The sequence below is a fragment of the Macaca thibetana genome, chromosome 6 (genome assembly GCF_024542745.1).
Source record: "Macaca thibetana thibetana isolate TM-01 chromosome 6, ASM2454274v1, whole genome shotgun sequence".
Taxonomy (NCBI): Eukaryota; Metazoa; Chordata; class Mammalia; order Primates; family Cercopithecidae; genus Macaca; species Macaca thibetana.
The window spans coordinates 113,756,772-113,776,492 of record NC_065583.1 but is presented as its reverse complement, the minus strand read 5'-3'; the positions used below and the strand labels follow the sequence as shown (position 1 = coordinate 113,776,492).

Genomic DNA, 19,721 nt, shown 5'->3' with positions numbered 1-19,721 from the left:
CATGCCAGCCAGCCATGGTCACCCCACACCCAATAAAATAGGTAAAGAGGCAAACACAAAAAGTACCTGTGAGGATGAATAGTATAAATAAAATATTTTCAAAGAAACAAATTACTCTTATGTATCCTCAATAGAAAGGAAAAACTATTATTTATTCAACTTAAGTATAATTATGTTTTCTGTTGCTGATTCAGTTACTTTTGGGAAACGTAGCACAAGAAAAGCCACTCAATATGGCTTTGTGTTGGACATTTGGATTTCTTAGAACAGCTAACGAAAATGTAGTTTTTATGCCCTTTGTTTTTTGACATAAAGAATCTGAGATTGAAGAGTTAATGTGTTCAGGATTACAGAATGGTAAATGGTGGAATCTGGACTCAAATGTAAAACAGTATTTTTCCAAAGCCAGCTACTTTTATGTTCAGCTATATTGTTTCTTGAATTTTCAGTGATTTATTGGTAGGCTTTTTGTTATCTGGGAATTCCTTCTATTAAAATTATATTGTCAAGTGTTGAAATATGCAGGTTTTAACTAGTTGCATTGACACAGCTTGATTTTGTGTCACTAAAACAAAAACCACATATAAACATAGCTTTCTAGGAACAGTAGTTTCAGATACTGCCTCTTAAATTGTTCAAATATCCTAGCTTTTCAGTTCTGTTTGTTCCAAGGTGGCCATATATTGTTATTTTTCAATAATCACATATAGTTGTTTTGCCATTTTTGTTTAGGGAATTACTATTAATTGTTTTTAAATATTAAGCATGATAAACTTCAAATGTTCTTGTTTTTAAAGACCGGGTTCTCATATATTGAGTGGTTTCACTTTTCTTACCTTGCCCCCAAGTAATTGAATCAGCAACAGAAGAATATGACATTTTAATTGTCTACATCAAATTACATAATCTGGTGAAGTATGAAGACTACACTGTTAAAGTATTAATGACTTTTATTTATTAAACCAAACAGTGAAAGAGATGGGATAGGGACATTCACCTCATATTTTGTAAGTTATATTATTGGCTAAATAGTATCAGGATTGTTTTTAGTTCTGCATTGCTAACCGAGTGATCTATCTAAATCTTAAATTAGACTATGTCCCTCCTTTGCCTTAAGTCTTAAAAACTGCTGCTTACCTGTCAAAGTTTATATTACTTAGTATGGTATTTAAAGCTTTTAAGTTCTGGCCCCCTGCTGACTAATGTCATTCCTATATATTTCAAAGTCTATCCTACCTAAGTTTGTCCGCTGGCAACACTAACTACTTTTTTTCTGTATGTACAGATATTCTACACTTTGGTTTATATATTCTATTTTATTCTGTCCTATTAGTCTGTTTCCCTTACCACCAGACTATTTGGTCTCCTTTCCCCCACATTTGTAACTTTTTAATATTCTTTTTAAGACGTGTTCTTGCTCTTTTGCTCAGAGTTGAGTACAGTCGTGCAATCATAGCTCATCGTGGCCTTCAACTCCTGGGCTTGTCAAGCAATTCTCCTGCCTCAGCTTCCTAAGTAGCTGGGGCTACAGACATACACCACCATGCCTGGCTAATTTTATTTTTATTTTTAGAGACAGGGTGGTGTTGTGTTGCCCAGGCTGGTCTTGAACTACTGGTCTCAACTCCTGCCTCAGCTGGGATTACAGGTGTGAGCCACTGGGCTGGGTGGCTATCATGTTTTATCTAAAATTGGAAACTCCTTGAGGCCGGGACCATTTATCTTTGTATCTTCAGTGTTCAGCGCCTAGTAGTAACTCAGCAAATGTTTGTTTTCTTTCTGACGTATTTGTCATATTTGTATTTGTTGTATTTAGCATCAGAAAGCCAAATATGGTCATTCAGCATTAATTTTACTGATTCCATTTGTTATTTTAGTCCAGAATTGCTACCAAAGTGTTTAGGTTTCACCTTTTTGTGCCCATGAAGTCTAGTCTTTTTGATGATAAATCTAAATTGGTTGAGGTGTAATGAAAAAGGCAGTCAGTTGTCTAGAAGTGGCTGTGACAGTTGCAGATTTATCTTGTTTGTGCATGCTATTTTTTTTTTTCAGTGTTCAAAGCCTGTGTTACATCAGGTTTTCAGGTTTAGATTTCCTAACTTTGGAACACAAAGTTTCGTTTTTAGAAGAATGGGTATTGAGTCCTTGAGTGTGGGTAGAAAGACAGAGACAGACTGATTTGCAAAATAATTGAGGATCATATTTATATTTGAATTTTCACTTACTTGAACTTTCAGATTTCAACTCAAAAGCTTTGGTATAAGTAAAGTATATTAATAAGACCCATTGCATGAAAGTAACCGAAACCAGTAAAAATAAGATAATAAGGATGTAATAGTTTCTTATGGATACTCAAGGGCTAGAATGCAGTTAGTCTCAGAAAGGAATTAGAACAAGTAACTGGAAGGCCATCAGGAATCCAGAACCATCACTCTTTTATATTTTTCTCTCTTCAGATGAGCATTCTGTTTCTGTGTCCATATGGTAGAAGGCAGCAGCTCCATAGATTATGGCTTCAGATGTTACAGTTCCGTTAAATGCAGAGATAGACTTGCTGTCTTTCCGTCCCACTTACATATCCTGGGGAGAGAGAAATGATTGACTGGCTTGAGTCAGGTGCCCGTCCCCTTTCCAGTCTGCTCCATCTAGGAGGGCAGTGTTACCTGGTACCAAAATAGATGTTAGAGGGCCACCCCTTTCAAATGGGAGAATAGCCCTCACACCAGGGCTTCTATATTATAGTGCAGGTTGTTTATTCCACATGCTGCTTGCCAAGCTGTATACCTATAAGGGCTGCAGTTTTAAAATTTGTACAAAGGTGCTTTATGGATTTGTGGTAACCTTTTCTCAGAGAAAGGAGGAGTCATTGTGAATTGGGGGGCTATTCCAAGGGGGTCTGCTATGTCATTTTTTGTGGGTATTTATTGTCCATCTTAGTATTGCCAAACTCTTAGCACTGAATTATTAGATTGGCTCTCACCCTTGGGCCATGGAGTTTTATTGCAGCAAAAACAAAAATCTGTGTGTATATGTGTTTTCTCAATAGGAATATTGACAGTGGACTTACTATAATGTGGGGCTTTGACATTTGTGGACCTGCTGAGGTGTCCTTACACTCATTGAGAACCACTGATGTTATGCAAATGCTATTGAACTTCGCATCTAAGACTTCTTATTTGTCCTGTGACCTTTGATTATATTTCAACATGCATAAAATACTTTAGAGGGTTTTGGAGTGCCATGTATGTGAATGAACTTGGCACTAAGCACCCCATAGTTTCTACAGAAAAATTTAAAGAATATTTGTTACTTAAAATTATGTTTGGTTAAGTAGAAGCTTAAATTTTTGTTTTTCTTCTTTTCCTCTCCATATCTGTTGTACTATTTCACTTACAAAATAAATCTTCAGCCCTAAGGGATGTTTGGGATAGTTTTACAGGATTATGGATTTTATTCCTAAAATAAATCTGAATGCTACTGAAAGTGAAACTTTTTAAAGATAAGATTTTCATCAAGTGGTGGTATTTTAAAGCTTTGCTTATAAGTGGTAATAATTAACCTTTGAAAATCCTGCTGTAATAAGGTGTTGAGAGTGATCTAGCTTTCTTTGGAAGGTTTTTGATGTTCCTAATCATTCTCAGCCTAAATTAACCCCAAGGAAAATGAGAACTTCAACCTGACCTCTCATTGTTTTGCCAATTCCTACCTTTTTTTCTGTTTCTTTTTGGTTCTTTTATTTCTGTTCAGTTTAGGGGAAAGAATAAACTTACAAAGAAATTCACCTTAAGATATTAGGAACTTGTCTCTTCCAGATTTGTTTGCATTTTACTAGAGGATGTATGAGGAGGGACCAGAAGAAATAACTAATGGTGGAATTTCATGCACTGTGGCACTCACATCTAAGATTCTCAAATCAGGTCATGCTTTTCAACAGGTCTGGTTTAGTTTCTAGGGCAGTAGACACACTGCATAAAAACATTTTATTTATAGGGAGTTTCTCTTAAAATACCACTTGAAGAACCAAAGAAGTAATTAGTATATTGAATTGGGTAGGTGGAATGAGGAGTCAGTAGTAAGGCAAAAGGCCTCACCTGAGCAAAGGATTTGATTCAGTAGTAAAGTTGTATAAAGGCAAATTGGGAGTAGATTAAGGAGGTTTGGGGATTAAGTAATGTATTTTAGGTTTTTAAAGCGGAAAGGGATATAGTAAAATAAATGATTTTAAGGAAAAAAAATAGGTGCTGACTAAATAGAATTAGGAAATCAGTTTGGAATCTATGGTGCTAATACATAAAAGTGGGCTGAGGCCAGGCATGGTGACTCATGCCTGTAATTCCAGCATTTTGGGAGGGTAAGGCTGGGGGATTGCTTGAGGCCAAGGAGTTTGAGAACAGCCTGGGCAACATAGCGACACTCCGTCTCTACCAAATAAAAACTAAAAAAATTACCCAGATGTGGTGGTGCACACATGTAGTCCCAGCTACTTGAGAGGCCAAGGTGGGAGGATTGCTTTGAGCCTAGGAGGTTGATTGTGCCATTGCCCCTCAGCTTAGGTGACAGAGGAGAGAGGCAGTGTCTCAAAGAAAAGAAAATGCATAAAAGTGACATTAACTGATGTCCTAATATTTTTCTTTTAAATATATTTTTAAATTGAGGTATAATTCACATACAATTTACCCTTTTAAAGTATACAGTTCAATAGTTTTTAGTATTTTTACAAGTTGTGTACCCATTATCACTATCTAATTCCAAAACATTTCATCGGGGCTTCAAACCAAACCAAAACAAAACCCATACTCCTTGGCACTCACTCCTCATTCTTGTCTGTCCCCAGATCATGGCAACCACTAATCTGCTTTGCCTCTGTCGACTTGAGTATTCCTGATATTTGATAAAAATCAAATCATACAACATGTGGCCTTTTGTGTCTGGTTTAACATAGCATAATGTTTCCAGAGTTCATACATGTTATATCATGTATCAGTACTTCATCCTTTTTATAGCTGAATAATACTCCACTGTAGGGATAGATGACATTTTGTTTATTCATTGGCTGATGGACATTTGAGTTGTTTTTACTTTTTGGTCACTGAATAACGCTGTTATGAACATTAGTTACAAATTTTTCCAAGAACATGTGTTTTCAGTTCTTTTGGATACCTAGGAGTGAAATTGTTGTATCATATGATAATTGTGTTTAACTTTTCGGAGGGACTGCCAGCCTATTTTTCAAAGTGACCACACCATTTTGTATTCCCATCAGCTGTCTTTGAAATTCCAGTTTCTCCACATCCTCCCAGTATGTTATTGCCTGTCTCGATTACAGCCATCCTAGTGAGTATAAAATGGTAATATCATTGTGGTTTTGATTTGTATTGCCCAAATGACTAGTAATATTAGCATCTTTATGGGCTTTTTGTGGCATTTGTTTTATCTTTAGGAGAAATGCCTGTTCAAATCCTTTGCCCTTTTTAAAGTTTTGTTTTTTGTCTTTTTGTTTAGTTTTAAGAGTTCTTTATCTATTCTAGCTAAAAGTTCATTATCAGATATATGATTTACAGATATTTTCTCCCATTCTGTGGTTTGTCTTTGTACTTTATTGGTAATACTCATATTTTTTATTTTAATAGGAATATCTCTAGTGTTTTATTCTGGACACTGATGGTTAGTTTCCTATTGAGGAAATACACTGTTTCTAATATACTAAGAATTTTGTCAAGAATAGATGTTGACTTTTATTTAGATTTATTACCTTTTGGTATTCCCCCTTTTGTCTCATTGTATGATGAGGTATTGTCAGTAGATTGTTCTCACGTAGAGAAAAATCGTCTTGGCATTCCTAGAATCAATTCTCCTTAGTCATGTTTTACTATTACTGTTGCATTTGAGTTGCTTTCGTATAATTTAGGATTTTTTGAAGTATTCTTTAATCTAAATATAACATTTTTGTTCTTGAATCTGAATGTTAAATTCTAATGTTAGATCTAAATGTTAGATTCAAGAATACTTCAGAAAATCCTAAATTATACAGAAGCAACTAAATGGTTGCTTTATACTGACTTTGAGAGGTGTTGGTATCACAGTTATATTGAATCTTCCTTCTTTGTTGTGAACCCTGAACCTTGCAAATTTCACCTCCTGAAAGTTTGCAAGCAAGCACTGGGTTCATGTTGTCCTTTACAGTAGTAATTTTGACAAATTTCACCCTTGATTTCATCTGTGATTTTCTATTTCTTGAGAAAATTCTTATAATTTATATTTTTATATAAAGTCATGTATTGTAAAGCACGTCACTATTTGAGCTTAGTGATTTTTTATTTTTTAAAATACTTTTTTGTTTGTTTGTTTTTGAGGCAGGGCCTCGCCCTGTCACCCAGGCTGGAGTGCAGTGGCATAATCATAGCTTACTGTAGCCTGATAGCCTCAAAATCCTGGACTCACGCTATCCTCCTGAGCAGCTGGGGCTATAGGCATGTGTCACCATGCCCAGCTAATTTTGTAATTTTTTTGTAGAGACAAGGGCTCACTATGTTGTGCAGGCGGGTCTCTTAACTATGGGCCCCAAATGATCCTCCCACCTGCACCTTGCCTAAAAATACTTATCTGTATTGTTAAATTACCATTCTGATTCCTACTCGTATGTTTTATTTCTTTAGATCTGCTGGGAAATTGTCTGTTCTTTATGTTTCTCTGCTTCTACCAAAAACAGAACTAGCTGATGGATTTAGTCATTTTTACTGTTTCTCTTTTCTAAATAATTAATTCCTGCTTTTTTCTTTAAATCCCTTCACTGAATGGAGACATTGGATGGGGAGTTGGATATACAAGTCTGAGGTTTAGGAGAGTGGTCCAGGCTTCAGTAAAGCAGGCATTTCTGGTGTCCTGCATCACAGTTCTCTTGGCTCACCTCTGATTTTTAACCCCTCCTGCAGGAAATAATACTATGAAAGCTTAGACTCTCCTCAGGCTGAGCTTCCTGCTGCAAACACACTCTTCATTTTTTGGCCCCAGTGATTTCTTTTCTGTGGGAGGCCAAAAAGATTAGAAAGTAAGCATAGATTGGTAGTGAGGCAGAGGTAATGCCTATAGAGGCAGTGCTGTTCCTGTATCATACTGGATGGATAAAAGGTCACGTCTCATTCTATCTGGAGAGAATTTTGAGAGACCATCTATATGCTTCTTGGGAGGTTTAAGTAGATTGATCCCCTGTTATCTTTAGGGATGACATTGATAGTATACTATTCCTTATATTGGCTTTTCTTCCATCCCTGTCTTACTCTTCCTGTTCCCGTAGGTCATTCTCTAGACAAACTACTTTTACTCAGGTTCTTACCTCAGTCATTGCCTTTGGGAGAACCCAAACTAAGATAGCAATCATTAGAGTACTTAGTATTTAAAAGGTAGATAAGAGTTCAGGAATTGAGACTGGATGAGCACCAAATGTGTGAGTATATATAGAAAAGAAGGCCAAGATCTGTGTTCTTTGTATCGTTAGGAATGAGTTAGGAGGTTGGCATAAAGAGGAGCAACTAGCAAAGGAAACTGAGGTTTGACCAGTGGTATAGAAACAAAACTAGGAGAATGTGTGGTGTGTTGGAAGCTAAATGAAGAAAACTTGGAAAGTAAGGGGAAGCGATGCTGCTAAGAAAGCAAGGGGGAGAAATGAATTTAGATTGTCTATTGAATTTATTTTATTTATTTATTTGTTTGTTTATTTTTGAGGCAGAGTCTCGCTCTGTCGCCCAGGCTGGATTGCAGTGGCGGGATCTTGGCCCACTGCAACCTTTGCTTCCTGGGTTCAAGTGATTCTTCTGCCTCAGCCTCTCGAGTAGCTGGGATTGCAGGCATGTGCCACGATGCCCAGCTGATTTTTGTGTTATTAGTAGTAGAGACAGGATTTCACTATGTTGGCCAGGCTGGTCTCGAACTCCTGACCTCAAGTGATCTGCCTGCCTCGACCTTCCAAAGTGCTGGGATTACAGGCGTGAGCCACCACATCCAGCCGTATTTTTTTATTTTTTTATTTTTCGCAACGGAGTCTCACTCTGTCACCCAGGCTGTAGTGCAGTGGCACAATCTCAGCTCACTGCAACCTCTGCCTCCCAGATTCAAGCGGTTCTCTTGCCTCAGCCTCCTGAATAGCTGGAATTACAGGTGCCCTGCACCACGCCTGGCTAATTTTTGCATTTTTAGTAGAAATGGGCTTTCACCATGTTGGCCAGGCTGGTCGCGAACTCCTGGCTTCAAGTGATCCGCCTGCTGTGGCGCCTCCCAAAGTGCTGGGATTACAGGTGTGAGCCACTGTGCCTGGCCAGATTGTCTATTGACTTTAGATGTTTTAAGAACAGTTTTTCTTGAAACGATAGGGACAAAAGTGTGATTGGAGTGGATATAGGAACACTTGATAGAATAATTGAAGTCACTGCATGTGGACAACTTGTTTGAGGAATGTTTCTGTAAAAGACAGCAGAGTAATGGGTTGGTAGCTGTAGAGAGAGATGTGGTTTCAGGAGAGATTCTTTTTAAGATGAGAGAAAAATTACACCTGCTTGGTATAGCATATTGCTGTGTGTGGTCACAATCAGTTTAGAGTATTTTAGACTGTTTCTCTTTGTAAGGATAGACTTAATATTCCCCATCATAATTAGGGTTCTTTCTAGTGAATTTGACTGCCTTTTTCTGTTTCCATTTAGGGCTCCCTAAGTCATGCATAATGAATTCATGGAGGAAAAGAAGTTATTACAAATTACTAGGAGAAACAAAGGTGATTGGGAATTACTCTGGCATAGACATAAACATGAGGAAGTGAAGAGAAGTGATGGAATACATGTGGGGAAATTAATCCTGCTACAGGATTGCATCTTATGGGGAAGAGTTTAGAATCCAGTCAAGACTGTATGAGAGGCTGGGCACAGTGGCTCACACCTATAATCCCAGCACTTTGGGAAGCTGAGGTGCTTGAATCACTTGAGGCCAGGAGTTTGAGACCATCCTGGCCAACATGGTGAAACCCCATCTCTACTAAAATTACAAAAATTAACTATGTGTAGTGGCGTACACTTGTAATCCCAGCTACTGTGGAGGCTGAAGCATGATAATTGCTTGAACCCGGGAGGCAGAGGTTGCAGTGAGCTGAGATCGCGCCACTGTATTCCAGCCTGGGTGACAGAATGAGACTGTCTCACACAAAAAAAGAAAGATTAGACAAGAAAGCTATTTCTAGGTTTGAAACAATGCCATGATTTAATTTCCCTGTCATATTAAGCAACAGCTTTGTGAATATACATATTTGTAATCCGTATTGTCACAAATGTCTTTTTGCACACCTTTTGTTGACTTATTGTTGAAAATAGCCAAGTCAACTCTATGCTAGGAACAGGTGAAATTTACCCACAGACTTCCAGTCTTTATTTTATGCAGTTTCACCTTTTCCAAGTATTGTTATGAGCCATATTGAGCTGTTTTCTTTCCTTGTTCTCTCCCACCTCTTCCTTCAGATTATAGAATGGTCTTATGTCAGCTTTTCATAGTTAATTCTGTCTGAGATGTTTGCATTTGTAGTCATATGTCTAATTGTGGAATGAGCAAGTTTTTCTGTTGGAAAAAAATTGAGGCTTTCTTGTTTCCTAAGTTATGTCAGTCCTGCTACACTGAGATGGAAGAGAATTCCACAGATTCTTCTACCTTGACCTACACTTATAAAATAGGGCTAACAAAAATTGGTGGACTCAAAGAAGCCTTAGTGATCTGAATTTCAGAGTTAACAAGAGTTCTGTGTAGGTGAATGTGGCGGTTTGCCTGCCTGGGGGCAAGTGTCTGGTATCAGTATAGGTGGATAATATGGAGAGACATTGAAGTTATAGGATAAAGGCATTCGAGAATTAGGATCCTTGAATGACAGTGGGGGCTTTAGGGAAGATGTGGGACTCTGACAGAGCCTCAAAGACAAAAATCAAATAATTAAGCATGATACTTTGGTTCTGTCTTCCCGTTACATTTTGCCAAGAAGTCGCAGGATAGGAGAGGATTGAAAGCATAGAGAAATCATGTAGTCCTGCAAATTCAAAGAGTGCTTGGAATTTGGGGCCCTGTTGGACTTGAATCTAAAGGTAAACTGAAAGAAAAAATATTTGGAACTGCAACCCAAACTTCTACTACCTCAGATTTGACAAGATCAAAAAGGTGACTTTGGGTCAGTGATGGGGAGGTTGGGATTTGGGCTTATTACAGATGAATTCAGTCTAATTAAAGCTGCTGCCAGTCCCAGCTCAAATGGACTCTACTAGAAATCTGAATTTCCAACCTTTATCCTGGGAGAAGTAGAAGGACCTTACACTCCCTGGGAAATAACACTTAAAACAATATTATAGTGGGGCGTAGTGGCTTATGCCTGTAACCCTAGCACTTTGAGAGGTGGAAGCAGGAGGATTGCTTTAGCCCAGGAGTTCAATACCAGCCTGGGCAACATAGTGGGACCCTGTCTCCACAAAAAATAAAAAATTGCTGACTGTGGTGGTGGTACATGCCTATAGTCCCAGCTATTTGGGAGACTGAGATTGGGGATTACTTGAACCTGGGAGGTTGAGGCTACAGTGAGCTGAGATTGTGCCAGTGCACTCCAGCCTGGGTGACTGAGACCCTGTCTGAAAAAAAGCCCCAAAACCAAATGAATAAAATTATACTGAATTTCTGACTATTACCTTATAGTGTCTAGAATATTATAAAATATATGAAATATACAAAGACATGGAAAAGGGTGATTGTATAGGCTTATAGATGACCCAGTTATTGGAATTAGGAGAAAAGAACATTAAGGCAATTGGCAGGATAATATATGGGGGATTGAGTATTTCAGGTGAGTAATGGAAATGCCAAAAAACCAAATGCATATTCTGGAACTGAAAAATAGAATATCTTAAATTTAAAAAATTGATCAAATAGCCTTAATAGCAGATCTATGATAAGAAATAAAGACGGAAGGAAATGGTAAATGTGAATAAATACGAAAGTTTATTTTCTAGTTTTTAAATTTATATAAATGACAGTGGATAGCACAAAGCCAAAAATAACAATGTATTGTAGAATTTATAGTATGTGTCAGTAAAATATAAGACAGCACAAAAGATGGAAGTAAATATATGCATACTCTTTTATAGTACTTAGATTATATGTGAAATGGTATATCGTTTGAAAATGGGCTATATTGAATGAAGAATGCATATTGTAATTTCTAGAGCAACCAAAAATGTAGGATAGCTAAAAGTCCATAAAAGGAGATAAAATGAAATAAAAGGAAAACTTTATTAGAAGGTAAGAAAAGATGAACAAAGAATGAATAGAAAATAAATATGAGGCTGGGTGTGGTGGCTCACACCTGTAATCCCAGTGCTTTGGGAGGCCGAGGCGGTGGGGATCACTTGAGGTCAGGAGTTTGAGACCAGCCTGGCCAACATGGGGAAACCCTGTCTCTACTAAAAGTACAAAAACTACCTGGTGTCGGGCGTGGTGTCAGGCGCCTGTAGTCCAAGCTACTCGGGAGGCTGAGGCAGAAGAATCGCGTGAACCTGGGAGGTGGAGGTTACAGTGAGCTGAGATCGTGCCACTGCACTCCAGCCTGGGTGACAGAGCAAGACTCCATCTCAAAAAAAAAAAAAAAGAAATCATAATGTGATAGTTTTAAGTTCTCTCGTGGCAATAATTACATAAAATATGAAAGATCTAAGCCCACCATTAAAACATAGAAATTGTCAAATTTGATTTCTAAAAAGACCCAACATTATGCTTCCTACAAATGGGTACTTGAAATGTAAAGACGTTTAGTTAAAAGTAATGGATGGAAAATATATACCACATTAACACTAATCAAGAGAAAGCTCCTATAGGACTGTCGTGACATCAGGCAAAATATTAAAAGACAAGGATTACTAACAGGGAAAAAAACCTCATAATGTTAGAAGGATCCATTCACCAAGGAGGTATGAGCCCTAAATATCTATTCACGGTATAGTGGACCTCCAACATACATGAAATAAAAATAAAAGAATAGACAAATTTACAACTGTAGTTAAGAGATGCCTATACTTTTCGATAACTTACAGAAAAAGAAAGCCATAAATTGGTAAGGCTATAGAAGATTTGAACACAACTGTCAACCAATTTTATCTAATTGATATTTTAGAACATTATACCCAAGAGATGTAGTATGTGACATTCATGTACACATGGAACCTCTCACTAAGAATTATGTGGGACCGTCGAAAGTCTCAACATATTTCAAAGACTTGAAATGATAGTACTGTTCTGTTGACTGCATTGGAATTACATAGAAATCAGTAACAAAGTGAGGTTTGGTAGATTACCAAATATTTTGAAATTAAGGAAGTCAGTTTTGAATAACCCATCAGTAAAATAATAAATCAGATGGAAAATTAGCAAGGACATTAAATATATTCAGCAAAAGACAACATCAGAATTATTAAATGTGTGCTTAAATTATTAAAGTAGTACTCGGATAATTTGTATCTTTAAAGTTTAATGAAGAAATAAGGATTAGAAAGTTTTATTCTAAGGACAGAAAAAGAAATTCAGAATAAGTGAAAGGCAGAAAATATAGAGAAGAAAGCAGAAATCAATGAAATAGAAAGCATACTCTAAGAAAATGAACAAAATATAACATTTCCTCTTTGAAAAGATAATCCAGTAGATAAACCTGTAGCAAGATTGACTGAGGGGAATAAAAAAATCCGCAGATTACTGATATAGAAAATGGAGGGGTGCTTATGGTACAGATTCTATAGCTGTTAGGATAAAAAGGAAATAACTATTTAAAACTTTTGTTTGTTATTTTTAAACAACAAAAACCAATTGTTTTAGGTATCTGTTTCTGTGTTAAGAATCTCTCCACCACTTGGTGGCTTAAAACAACAGCAGTTGACTGTTTCTCTGAATTATGTGAATCAGCATGTGGTCTTTTATCCCAGGCTTCTTTGTGGCATTGTATTCTCAGGGCAACATTCAAAGAAGGTAAAGGTGGACTTTGCAAATCATGAGGCATAGGGACTGTCACTTGCCTAACAAAACTTATGCTGCATTGAGTTGATGTAAACAAGTCACAAGGCCTGCCCAAATTCATGGGGTTGGGGAAATAGATTCTATCTCATTATTTTAGGTGGTGTAAAACATTCTGGCCGTGTTTTTCAGTCTACAGTGGTTAAGTCAGAAATAGTGAAGTCTGAGATTTTACCCTATTTATAAGCTAAAAAGTTAAGCCTGCCAGAAAACAGAATACCTTCAGATTAGAGACAGAGAGATTATTACCACAAAAGCAGTAACTAGAGCAATGTCTTGTGTCAGTTCTTCACAGGGTGACATACTGAGAGTCCTATAGTACCTGCTCATGCAGTAGTGTACGTTATAGGAGAAGAACCCCAAAATAGAAAACCTGATCTTATTTAGGACCACTGGTAACCTGTCCATCCTCTCCTCTGGAGTGTAAGCAAGTCTTTTCTGGAGAGGGGAAGGTGGACTCTCTGAATCTTGCTTAGTGTTACTATCCTAGAATGTCTCTATACAAACACCTTATGTAAATAACATTACTCAGAGGACCGAGAACATGCAGGAATGTGAAATGTTTATGGAGAATTTTCTTTCAACACAGTGTACTCTCGATCACAATAATGTGCCTTCCTCTCATATACAAAATTTGATCTCTCTTCTCCGAAAGCATTATTCCATTAAAGTATGAGACTTGTTGATCTGTCTCATCAAAATGAGATCTAGATACAGATAAGGCTTCTCAATGCCATTTGTAATTAGAAAAATGCAAAATTAAGGAAGACTGAAAATACCAAGTGTTGGTGAGAATGTAATTGTAATTCTCTTTTCTGGGAGTGTTAAATAATAAAACCACTTTGTAAGACAATAGTTTTGAATAGAATTAAATTGCTTACAGACTATGACCCAGCAGTTTCATTCGCATATCTTTACCCATGAGAACAGAAGCCTGTGTTCTTATTAACACTTGTACACAAATGTACTTTTATTCAGGACAGGCTGCCTTGGTCAGGTGTTGACTGGGAAGGGGCAAGTGTGAACCTTTTAGAGTGATGGAAATGTTAACATGTCTTGATTCCTGCTGGTTATATGATTGTATCTCTCTACCATCTATACTCTTAGAATGTGTTCATTGTGTAAATTGTGTCTAAAAATATAAAAATGGAAAATTTTGCAAATGTAAGGATTCCCTGGTAATTCAGTGTGTATGTCTACCACTTAATTGCACAGTAATACATTTTTAGACATGTTTAGGTTAACCATAGTTTGATTTTAACACTGTTAAATTTTAACACTGTTCATATTGAAAAAACACCCAGCTTTCTTCTTGATTAGAATTAGGCTAATGGGACCAGACACTGATGTTGATCTTCTAGTTATAAGTATGATCTAGCCATCAGCATCTTTTCTTTGTTTCTTGTATATGTTATAGGCGTATCACATTTTATATATAGTTTTTGACTGTTGTCCTTCAGAATTACTCTTACACAGCGTTTATAATTTTTTCATTACTTAAGTAGTTTAAAAACTTTTTTTTACTCTTCTACCTTCTATCTTTATTCTTTTTCATATTATTATTTTAATTATTTATGTACTTATCAGTAAGGGGTTAGTAATGTTCATAAAATGCCTTGGAACTAAGCACAAATATACCAAATACAGATTAGCAACATTGTGATAACTACGATTAAACTAAATGATCTTACACAACCACTAAATATCATCTGATAGGTGTGGGAATGCCTGAGGAGGCTTTGTTTTACATTTTTACTAAACGAAATATTGCACCACATAAGATTGCTCTTAAATCCAGTTGAGTATACACGTGCGCCTCGAGGCGACCCCGGAGTGCAGCCTTGCCATGGCCTCCGAAGCTTCTCCGCATCTCAGGGCGCCCCCCTAACTCTCTGTGGATCTGGAGGCCTGGCATCTATGAGGATGACGAGGGGAGGACCTGGGTGACCGTGGTTATGCGACTCAGTCCCCTGAACAGAGAATGGCCCGGGGGCTTGAGCTCCCAGGGCAGCACATATGAACCCAGCATCACGGTGCACATGCGGCTGATGCCAGTGCACACCCCGGAGCCACTGTCCCCCAGCCAGCTGCTCTTCTCCCAGCTGCTCCCCGTGTGGCAGCTCTACCCCAGGAGGAGGTACCAAGCAGCAAATTCCAGTTTCTGGGAAATAGTGGACCAGATCGTTTCCATGGAGCAGCTGGTCCTAACATATTGGCCAGCAAGGAATGACTGACATTGGGAGTGGCTGGCCCTGCTTGCCCTGACTCCTCTGGCCTCATGTCTCTTCGGGCCGCCTCAGTGAGGATCTTTGTGTACCTGCTATTCCATTTGCACATCCAGCATGGCCTCCTTGCAGGCAGGAGGCAGTGGGGCCCCTGCCTGCTCAGCTTCTCTCATTTTCTTTACTTATCAGTCTTGTCCTGTTCCACTCAGATCTGTACTGAGGGCGCTTGGCCTGGATGGGCTTCACTAGGGGCCCCGTCTGTGCACTGGGCCCGTTTCCCCTGCTGGCTACAAGCCATGGGTTCTCTTTCTCCTCTCTGCCCCTCATGCTGATATTCTAGATGCCACTCCCAAATCTCCTTCACTCCATACCCACTAGGCTGCATACCCAGCCAGGCCTCTGGCACCCTCAGTGCAGCCCATGATTGGAAACTCACCATCAGCAGTCAGTGGCTTGGTTTAAGAGATGGCCACAGACGGAACTGGGTCTGGATGTGGACTTGGATGCCCTGTGGGTATCAGTTCTGCTGACACTTTGGCCTGAAATAGATGAAGTGCTGAGCAAGCAGTGTGTGCTGGAGCCTCAGTGAGTCCATCTGCACAATGGGGAGCATGGAGGGATGGGTTTGGCCTCTGCTTCTGCTTGTTCAGTCCTTCAGCCCAGAGCAGGATGCTAATTCATGAAGGTGACCTCGCAGTACTGGTTAATTAAACTTTATTGCTCACCGAAAAAAAAAAAAATACATAGCCAGGTATATCTTGTGATCTCTTTAGGTAAATAGAAAATGTGCTGTATTAAAAAAAAAAATCTTTATAGTGATTTTACTTTTCAATTTTTATAGTAATTCTCAAACTGAGACTTTTGTCAAAATAATCTCAAGCAGAGGATGGGGAAGGCTAAATGATAGTGGCTATGGTATAAATGAAATAAGATTGACCATGCATTGATTATTGTTGAAACTGTGTTGGAAAAAGGAATCACATGACATTTTGTTGTTGTTGTTGTTTTGAGATGGAGTCTCTGTCGCCCAGGCTGTAGTACAGTGGCGCGACCTTGGCTCATTCCAGCCTCCGCCTCCCGGGTTCAAGCAATTCTCTCGCCTCAGCTTCCTGAGTAGCTGGGATTACAGGTGTGTACCACCACGCCCAGTTAATTTTTGTATTTTTAGTAGAGATGGGGTTTCACCATGTTGGCCAGGCTGGTTTCAATCTCCTGACTTCGTGATCCACCTGCCTCAGCTTCCCGAAGTGCTGGGATTACAGGCATGAGCCACCACACCCGGCCCGACATTGTGTTTAAGACAAAGAATTTTGAGTTTTATACTGTACCTAATTTAGTAAATCAGAATCTCTAGGGAGAGGGTATAGTATCTGTATTTTTCAAAAACAATGAGTGAATATTAAGTAGCTAGTTGCAGTTACAGCCAAGATTTGTTTTTCTTCCTCATGAGCAGCTTTTTAAATTGGTGGCAGAGTTTACTAGGGCAGTCTATGAATGGTTGCCCAAATCCTGCTTATGAAAATTATCAATGAGCTCCTCTTTTTCTCTACTAGATTATTTCTATCTATCTGCCTACAAATCTACTGTTGTAGCTCTTCATTCATATTCGGGTCTGGTGACTACTTTATTTTTCTAATGTTTTATATAGCAAAACTACCTGAGTTGTCTGTTCTAGTTCTTCTGCTCTTTCTTGAATCCCTTCCAAGTAGTGTTTTGCCCCACCAACTAGAGGTGATTTTGTCAAGATAATCGATGACTTTCACATTAATACACAATGGCCATTCTAAGTCCTTATTAACAGAGGTGATAACATCTTCCTCCTTGAAACATTTTTTTTTTCCACCTGGCTTTTAGAATATCACACTTTTTCTGTCGGAGTAGAGTGTCTCTTTTGCTTCACTTGACTGCTTCTCTTCAGTGTCCTTTGCTGGTCTATAATGTTTTGGGGCTCAACCATTGAACCTATTCTCTTTTCTGTCTGCCCTCATGCCCTTGATGATCTCATCTAATTTCATTGCTTTAAATATCATCTATAAGCAGACGACTTTCAAATTTATATCCACAGCTTGGATCTCTTCCCACATCTCTGAATGCCTGTATCTAGCTGCTTACTCAATGTCCTACTCAGATATCTTTCAAGTATTTCAAACTAAAGTTTTTGAATACAAGCATCTCTCTTCTCTCTGCCCTGCTCCTACCATGGTCTTATTCCATTTCAGTTTACTGGCAGCTCCATTCCACCAGACTGTCATATCTGTGGGAGTATGTATGAGTGACAGAAGACTTGGTGGCAAACTTTGCTTGCTGTACACACAGCTTCGTCGCTGTTGTTATTTTTTGTGGTATGCAGTATATGTAGAATTCTTAGAGAACGTTAAACACACACGTTAAACACGTTAGTCCTATACCATTTGGCATAGCGACAAATAGTTTGATGTATTTAGGGCAATTCTGAAATTCTGAAACACATAAATGGATATCACTCTTGAGTTTTTAAGAAAAAGATGATTTATGATGTATGCACTTTTTATTAAGATTATTATTTATTAAGCTGTCTCACTTTGGAATGTGTTGGCTGCAAGTACAGAAAACATAGCAATAATTTAAGCAAATAAGGGAATTAGTTTTCCCACATACCAAGAAATCCAGAAATAGAGAATAGTTAGCATTAATTCAGCTGCTCAGCAGTGCTATTTGAAACTCCAGCTTGTTTTGTTTTTTTCCTCTGTCAGTCTTATTTATTGGCTGGTTATTTATTAATCCTCATGCTTGTTGACTTATGGTAATAGGATGGTTGTTACAGCACTAGATACTGTGAACACATACAAGGCTAGAAAAATGGGAGAGTGGTGGTATCAGACATATTTGCTCCGATTTATCAGGAAAGCAGATGTTTTTCCAGAATGAACCCACATTTCACCACCAAAGCAGACTTCAGAATATAAGCCTTTGATTTTCACTGTGTTACCCATTTCTTGGTGACCCCTCCAGGCATGGAAAGCTCAAAAGAGGTAATTGAGCTGGGCCCCTTACTGCCCTGAATAATCTAGAGTCTTGAAAGGAAGGCCAGATCACACCTGTAAACCCAGCACTTTGGGAGGCTGAGGTGGGTGGAAGGATTGCTTGAGCCAGGAGTTTGAGACCAGCCTGGGCAACATAGTTAGACTCTGTCTCTACACACACACACACACAAAAGAAAAAAAGAAAAGAAAAAAAGGGTACCTGGCTGTGGTGGTGGGTGCTTGTAGTCCCACCCACTCAAGAGGCTAAGGCAGGAGGATCCTTTGAGCCCAGGAGGTTGACACTGAAGTGAGCCATGATTGTGCCACTGCATTCTAGCCTGGGTGACAGAACAAGATCCTGTCTCAAAAAAAAAAGAAAGTCCAGGCATGGTGGCTCACGCCTGTAACCCCACCACTTTGGGAGGCCAAGGCAGGTGGATCACTTGAGGTCAGGAGTTTGAGACCAGCCTGGCCAACGTGGCAAAACCCCGTCTATACTAAAAAAAGAGTTAGCCAGCTGTGGCGCACACCTGTAATCCCAGCTACTCGGCAGGCTGAGGCAGGAGAGTTGCTTGAACCCAGGAAGCAGATGTTGCAGTGAGCTGAGATTGCACCACTGTACTCCATCCGGGGCAACAGAGTGATACGTCTCAAAAAAAAAAAAAAAAAAGTATTAGAAGGGGAAATAAATCCATGAACAGTTAACAGTGCCTGCCACATAGAACTATGAAAAATTACTAAGATATAATTGGCCGAGTTTATTTGCTTGGAAAATTATTTCCCAGTAAGTTCAAATTAATGGCATTTTAGTGGTAGGTGAAAGAGTATTTATTTATATAATGAGGCCTCTCAATAGTTTATAAATGTATGAAGACTATCCACTGTAAAGATAGCCATTTGGCTGGGTGCAGTGTCTCACGTTTGTAATCCCAGCACTTTGGGAGACTGAGGTGGAAGAATCGCTTAAGGCCAGGAGTTCAAGACCAGCATGGTCAACATAGTGAGACTCTGTCTCTAAAAATAATTTTAAAATTAGCTGGGTATGGTGGTGTATACCTGTAGTCCTAGCTACTCAGGAGGCTGAGGTGGGAGGATTGATTGAGCCCAGGAGTTTGAAGCTGCAGTGAGCCATGTTTGTGTCACTGGGCTCCAGCCTAGGTGACAGAGTGAGACCCAGTCTCTTAAAAAAAAAAGCTAGTCATTTATTTAGAAGCTAGTAAATATGTGTATGTGTGTGCATACACTTGTGTGTGTGTTTTTAAGAGGCTAATATTTTGGTGTGACTATTTGGTCTTAACTATTTTCAGTTTACAGAGGTTAATTTTTGAGAAGTTTAATTTAACTTTTATATAAATGAGGTATTAAAAGAGATGTTCCTTAAAGTCATAAGGATCCGTTTTTATTGTTAATTTTTTTTTTTTTTGCT

The 19,721-nt window shown here is 38.6% G+C and overlaps 1 protein-coding gene and 1 pseudogene across 10 annotated transcripts in view; both read left to right on the top strand.

Moving 5' to 3' along the window:
- Positions 1–19,721, top strand: part of ERBIN (erbb2 interacting protein) — a 150,026-nt gene that overhangs the window by 39,585 nt on the left and 90,720 nt on the right. The window lies entirely within an intron of this gene.
- On the top strand, positions 574–19,717 carry LOC126956664 (T-cell leukemia/lymphoma protein 1B-like; annotated as a pseudogene). Its single transcript, XR_007726442.1, has one exon. The product of XR_007726442.1 is annotated as a T-cell leukemia/lymphoma protein 1B-like (transcript).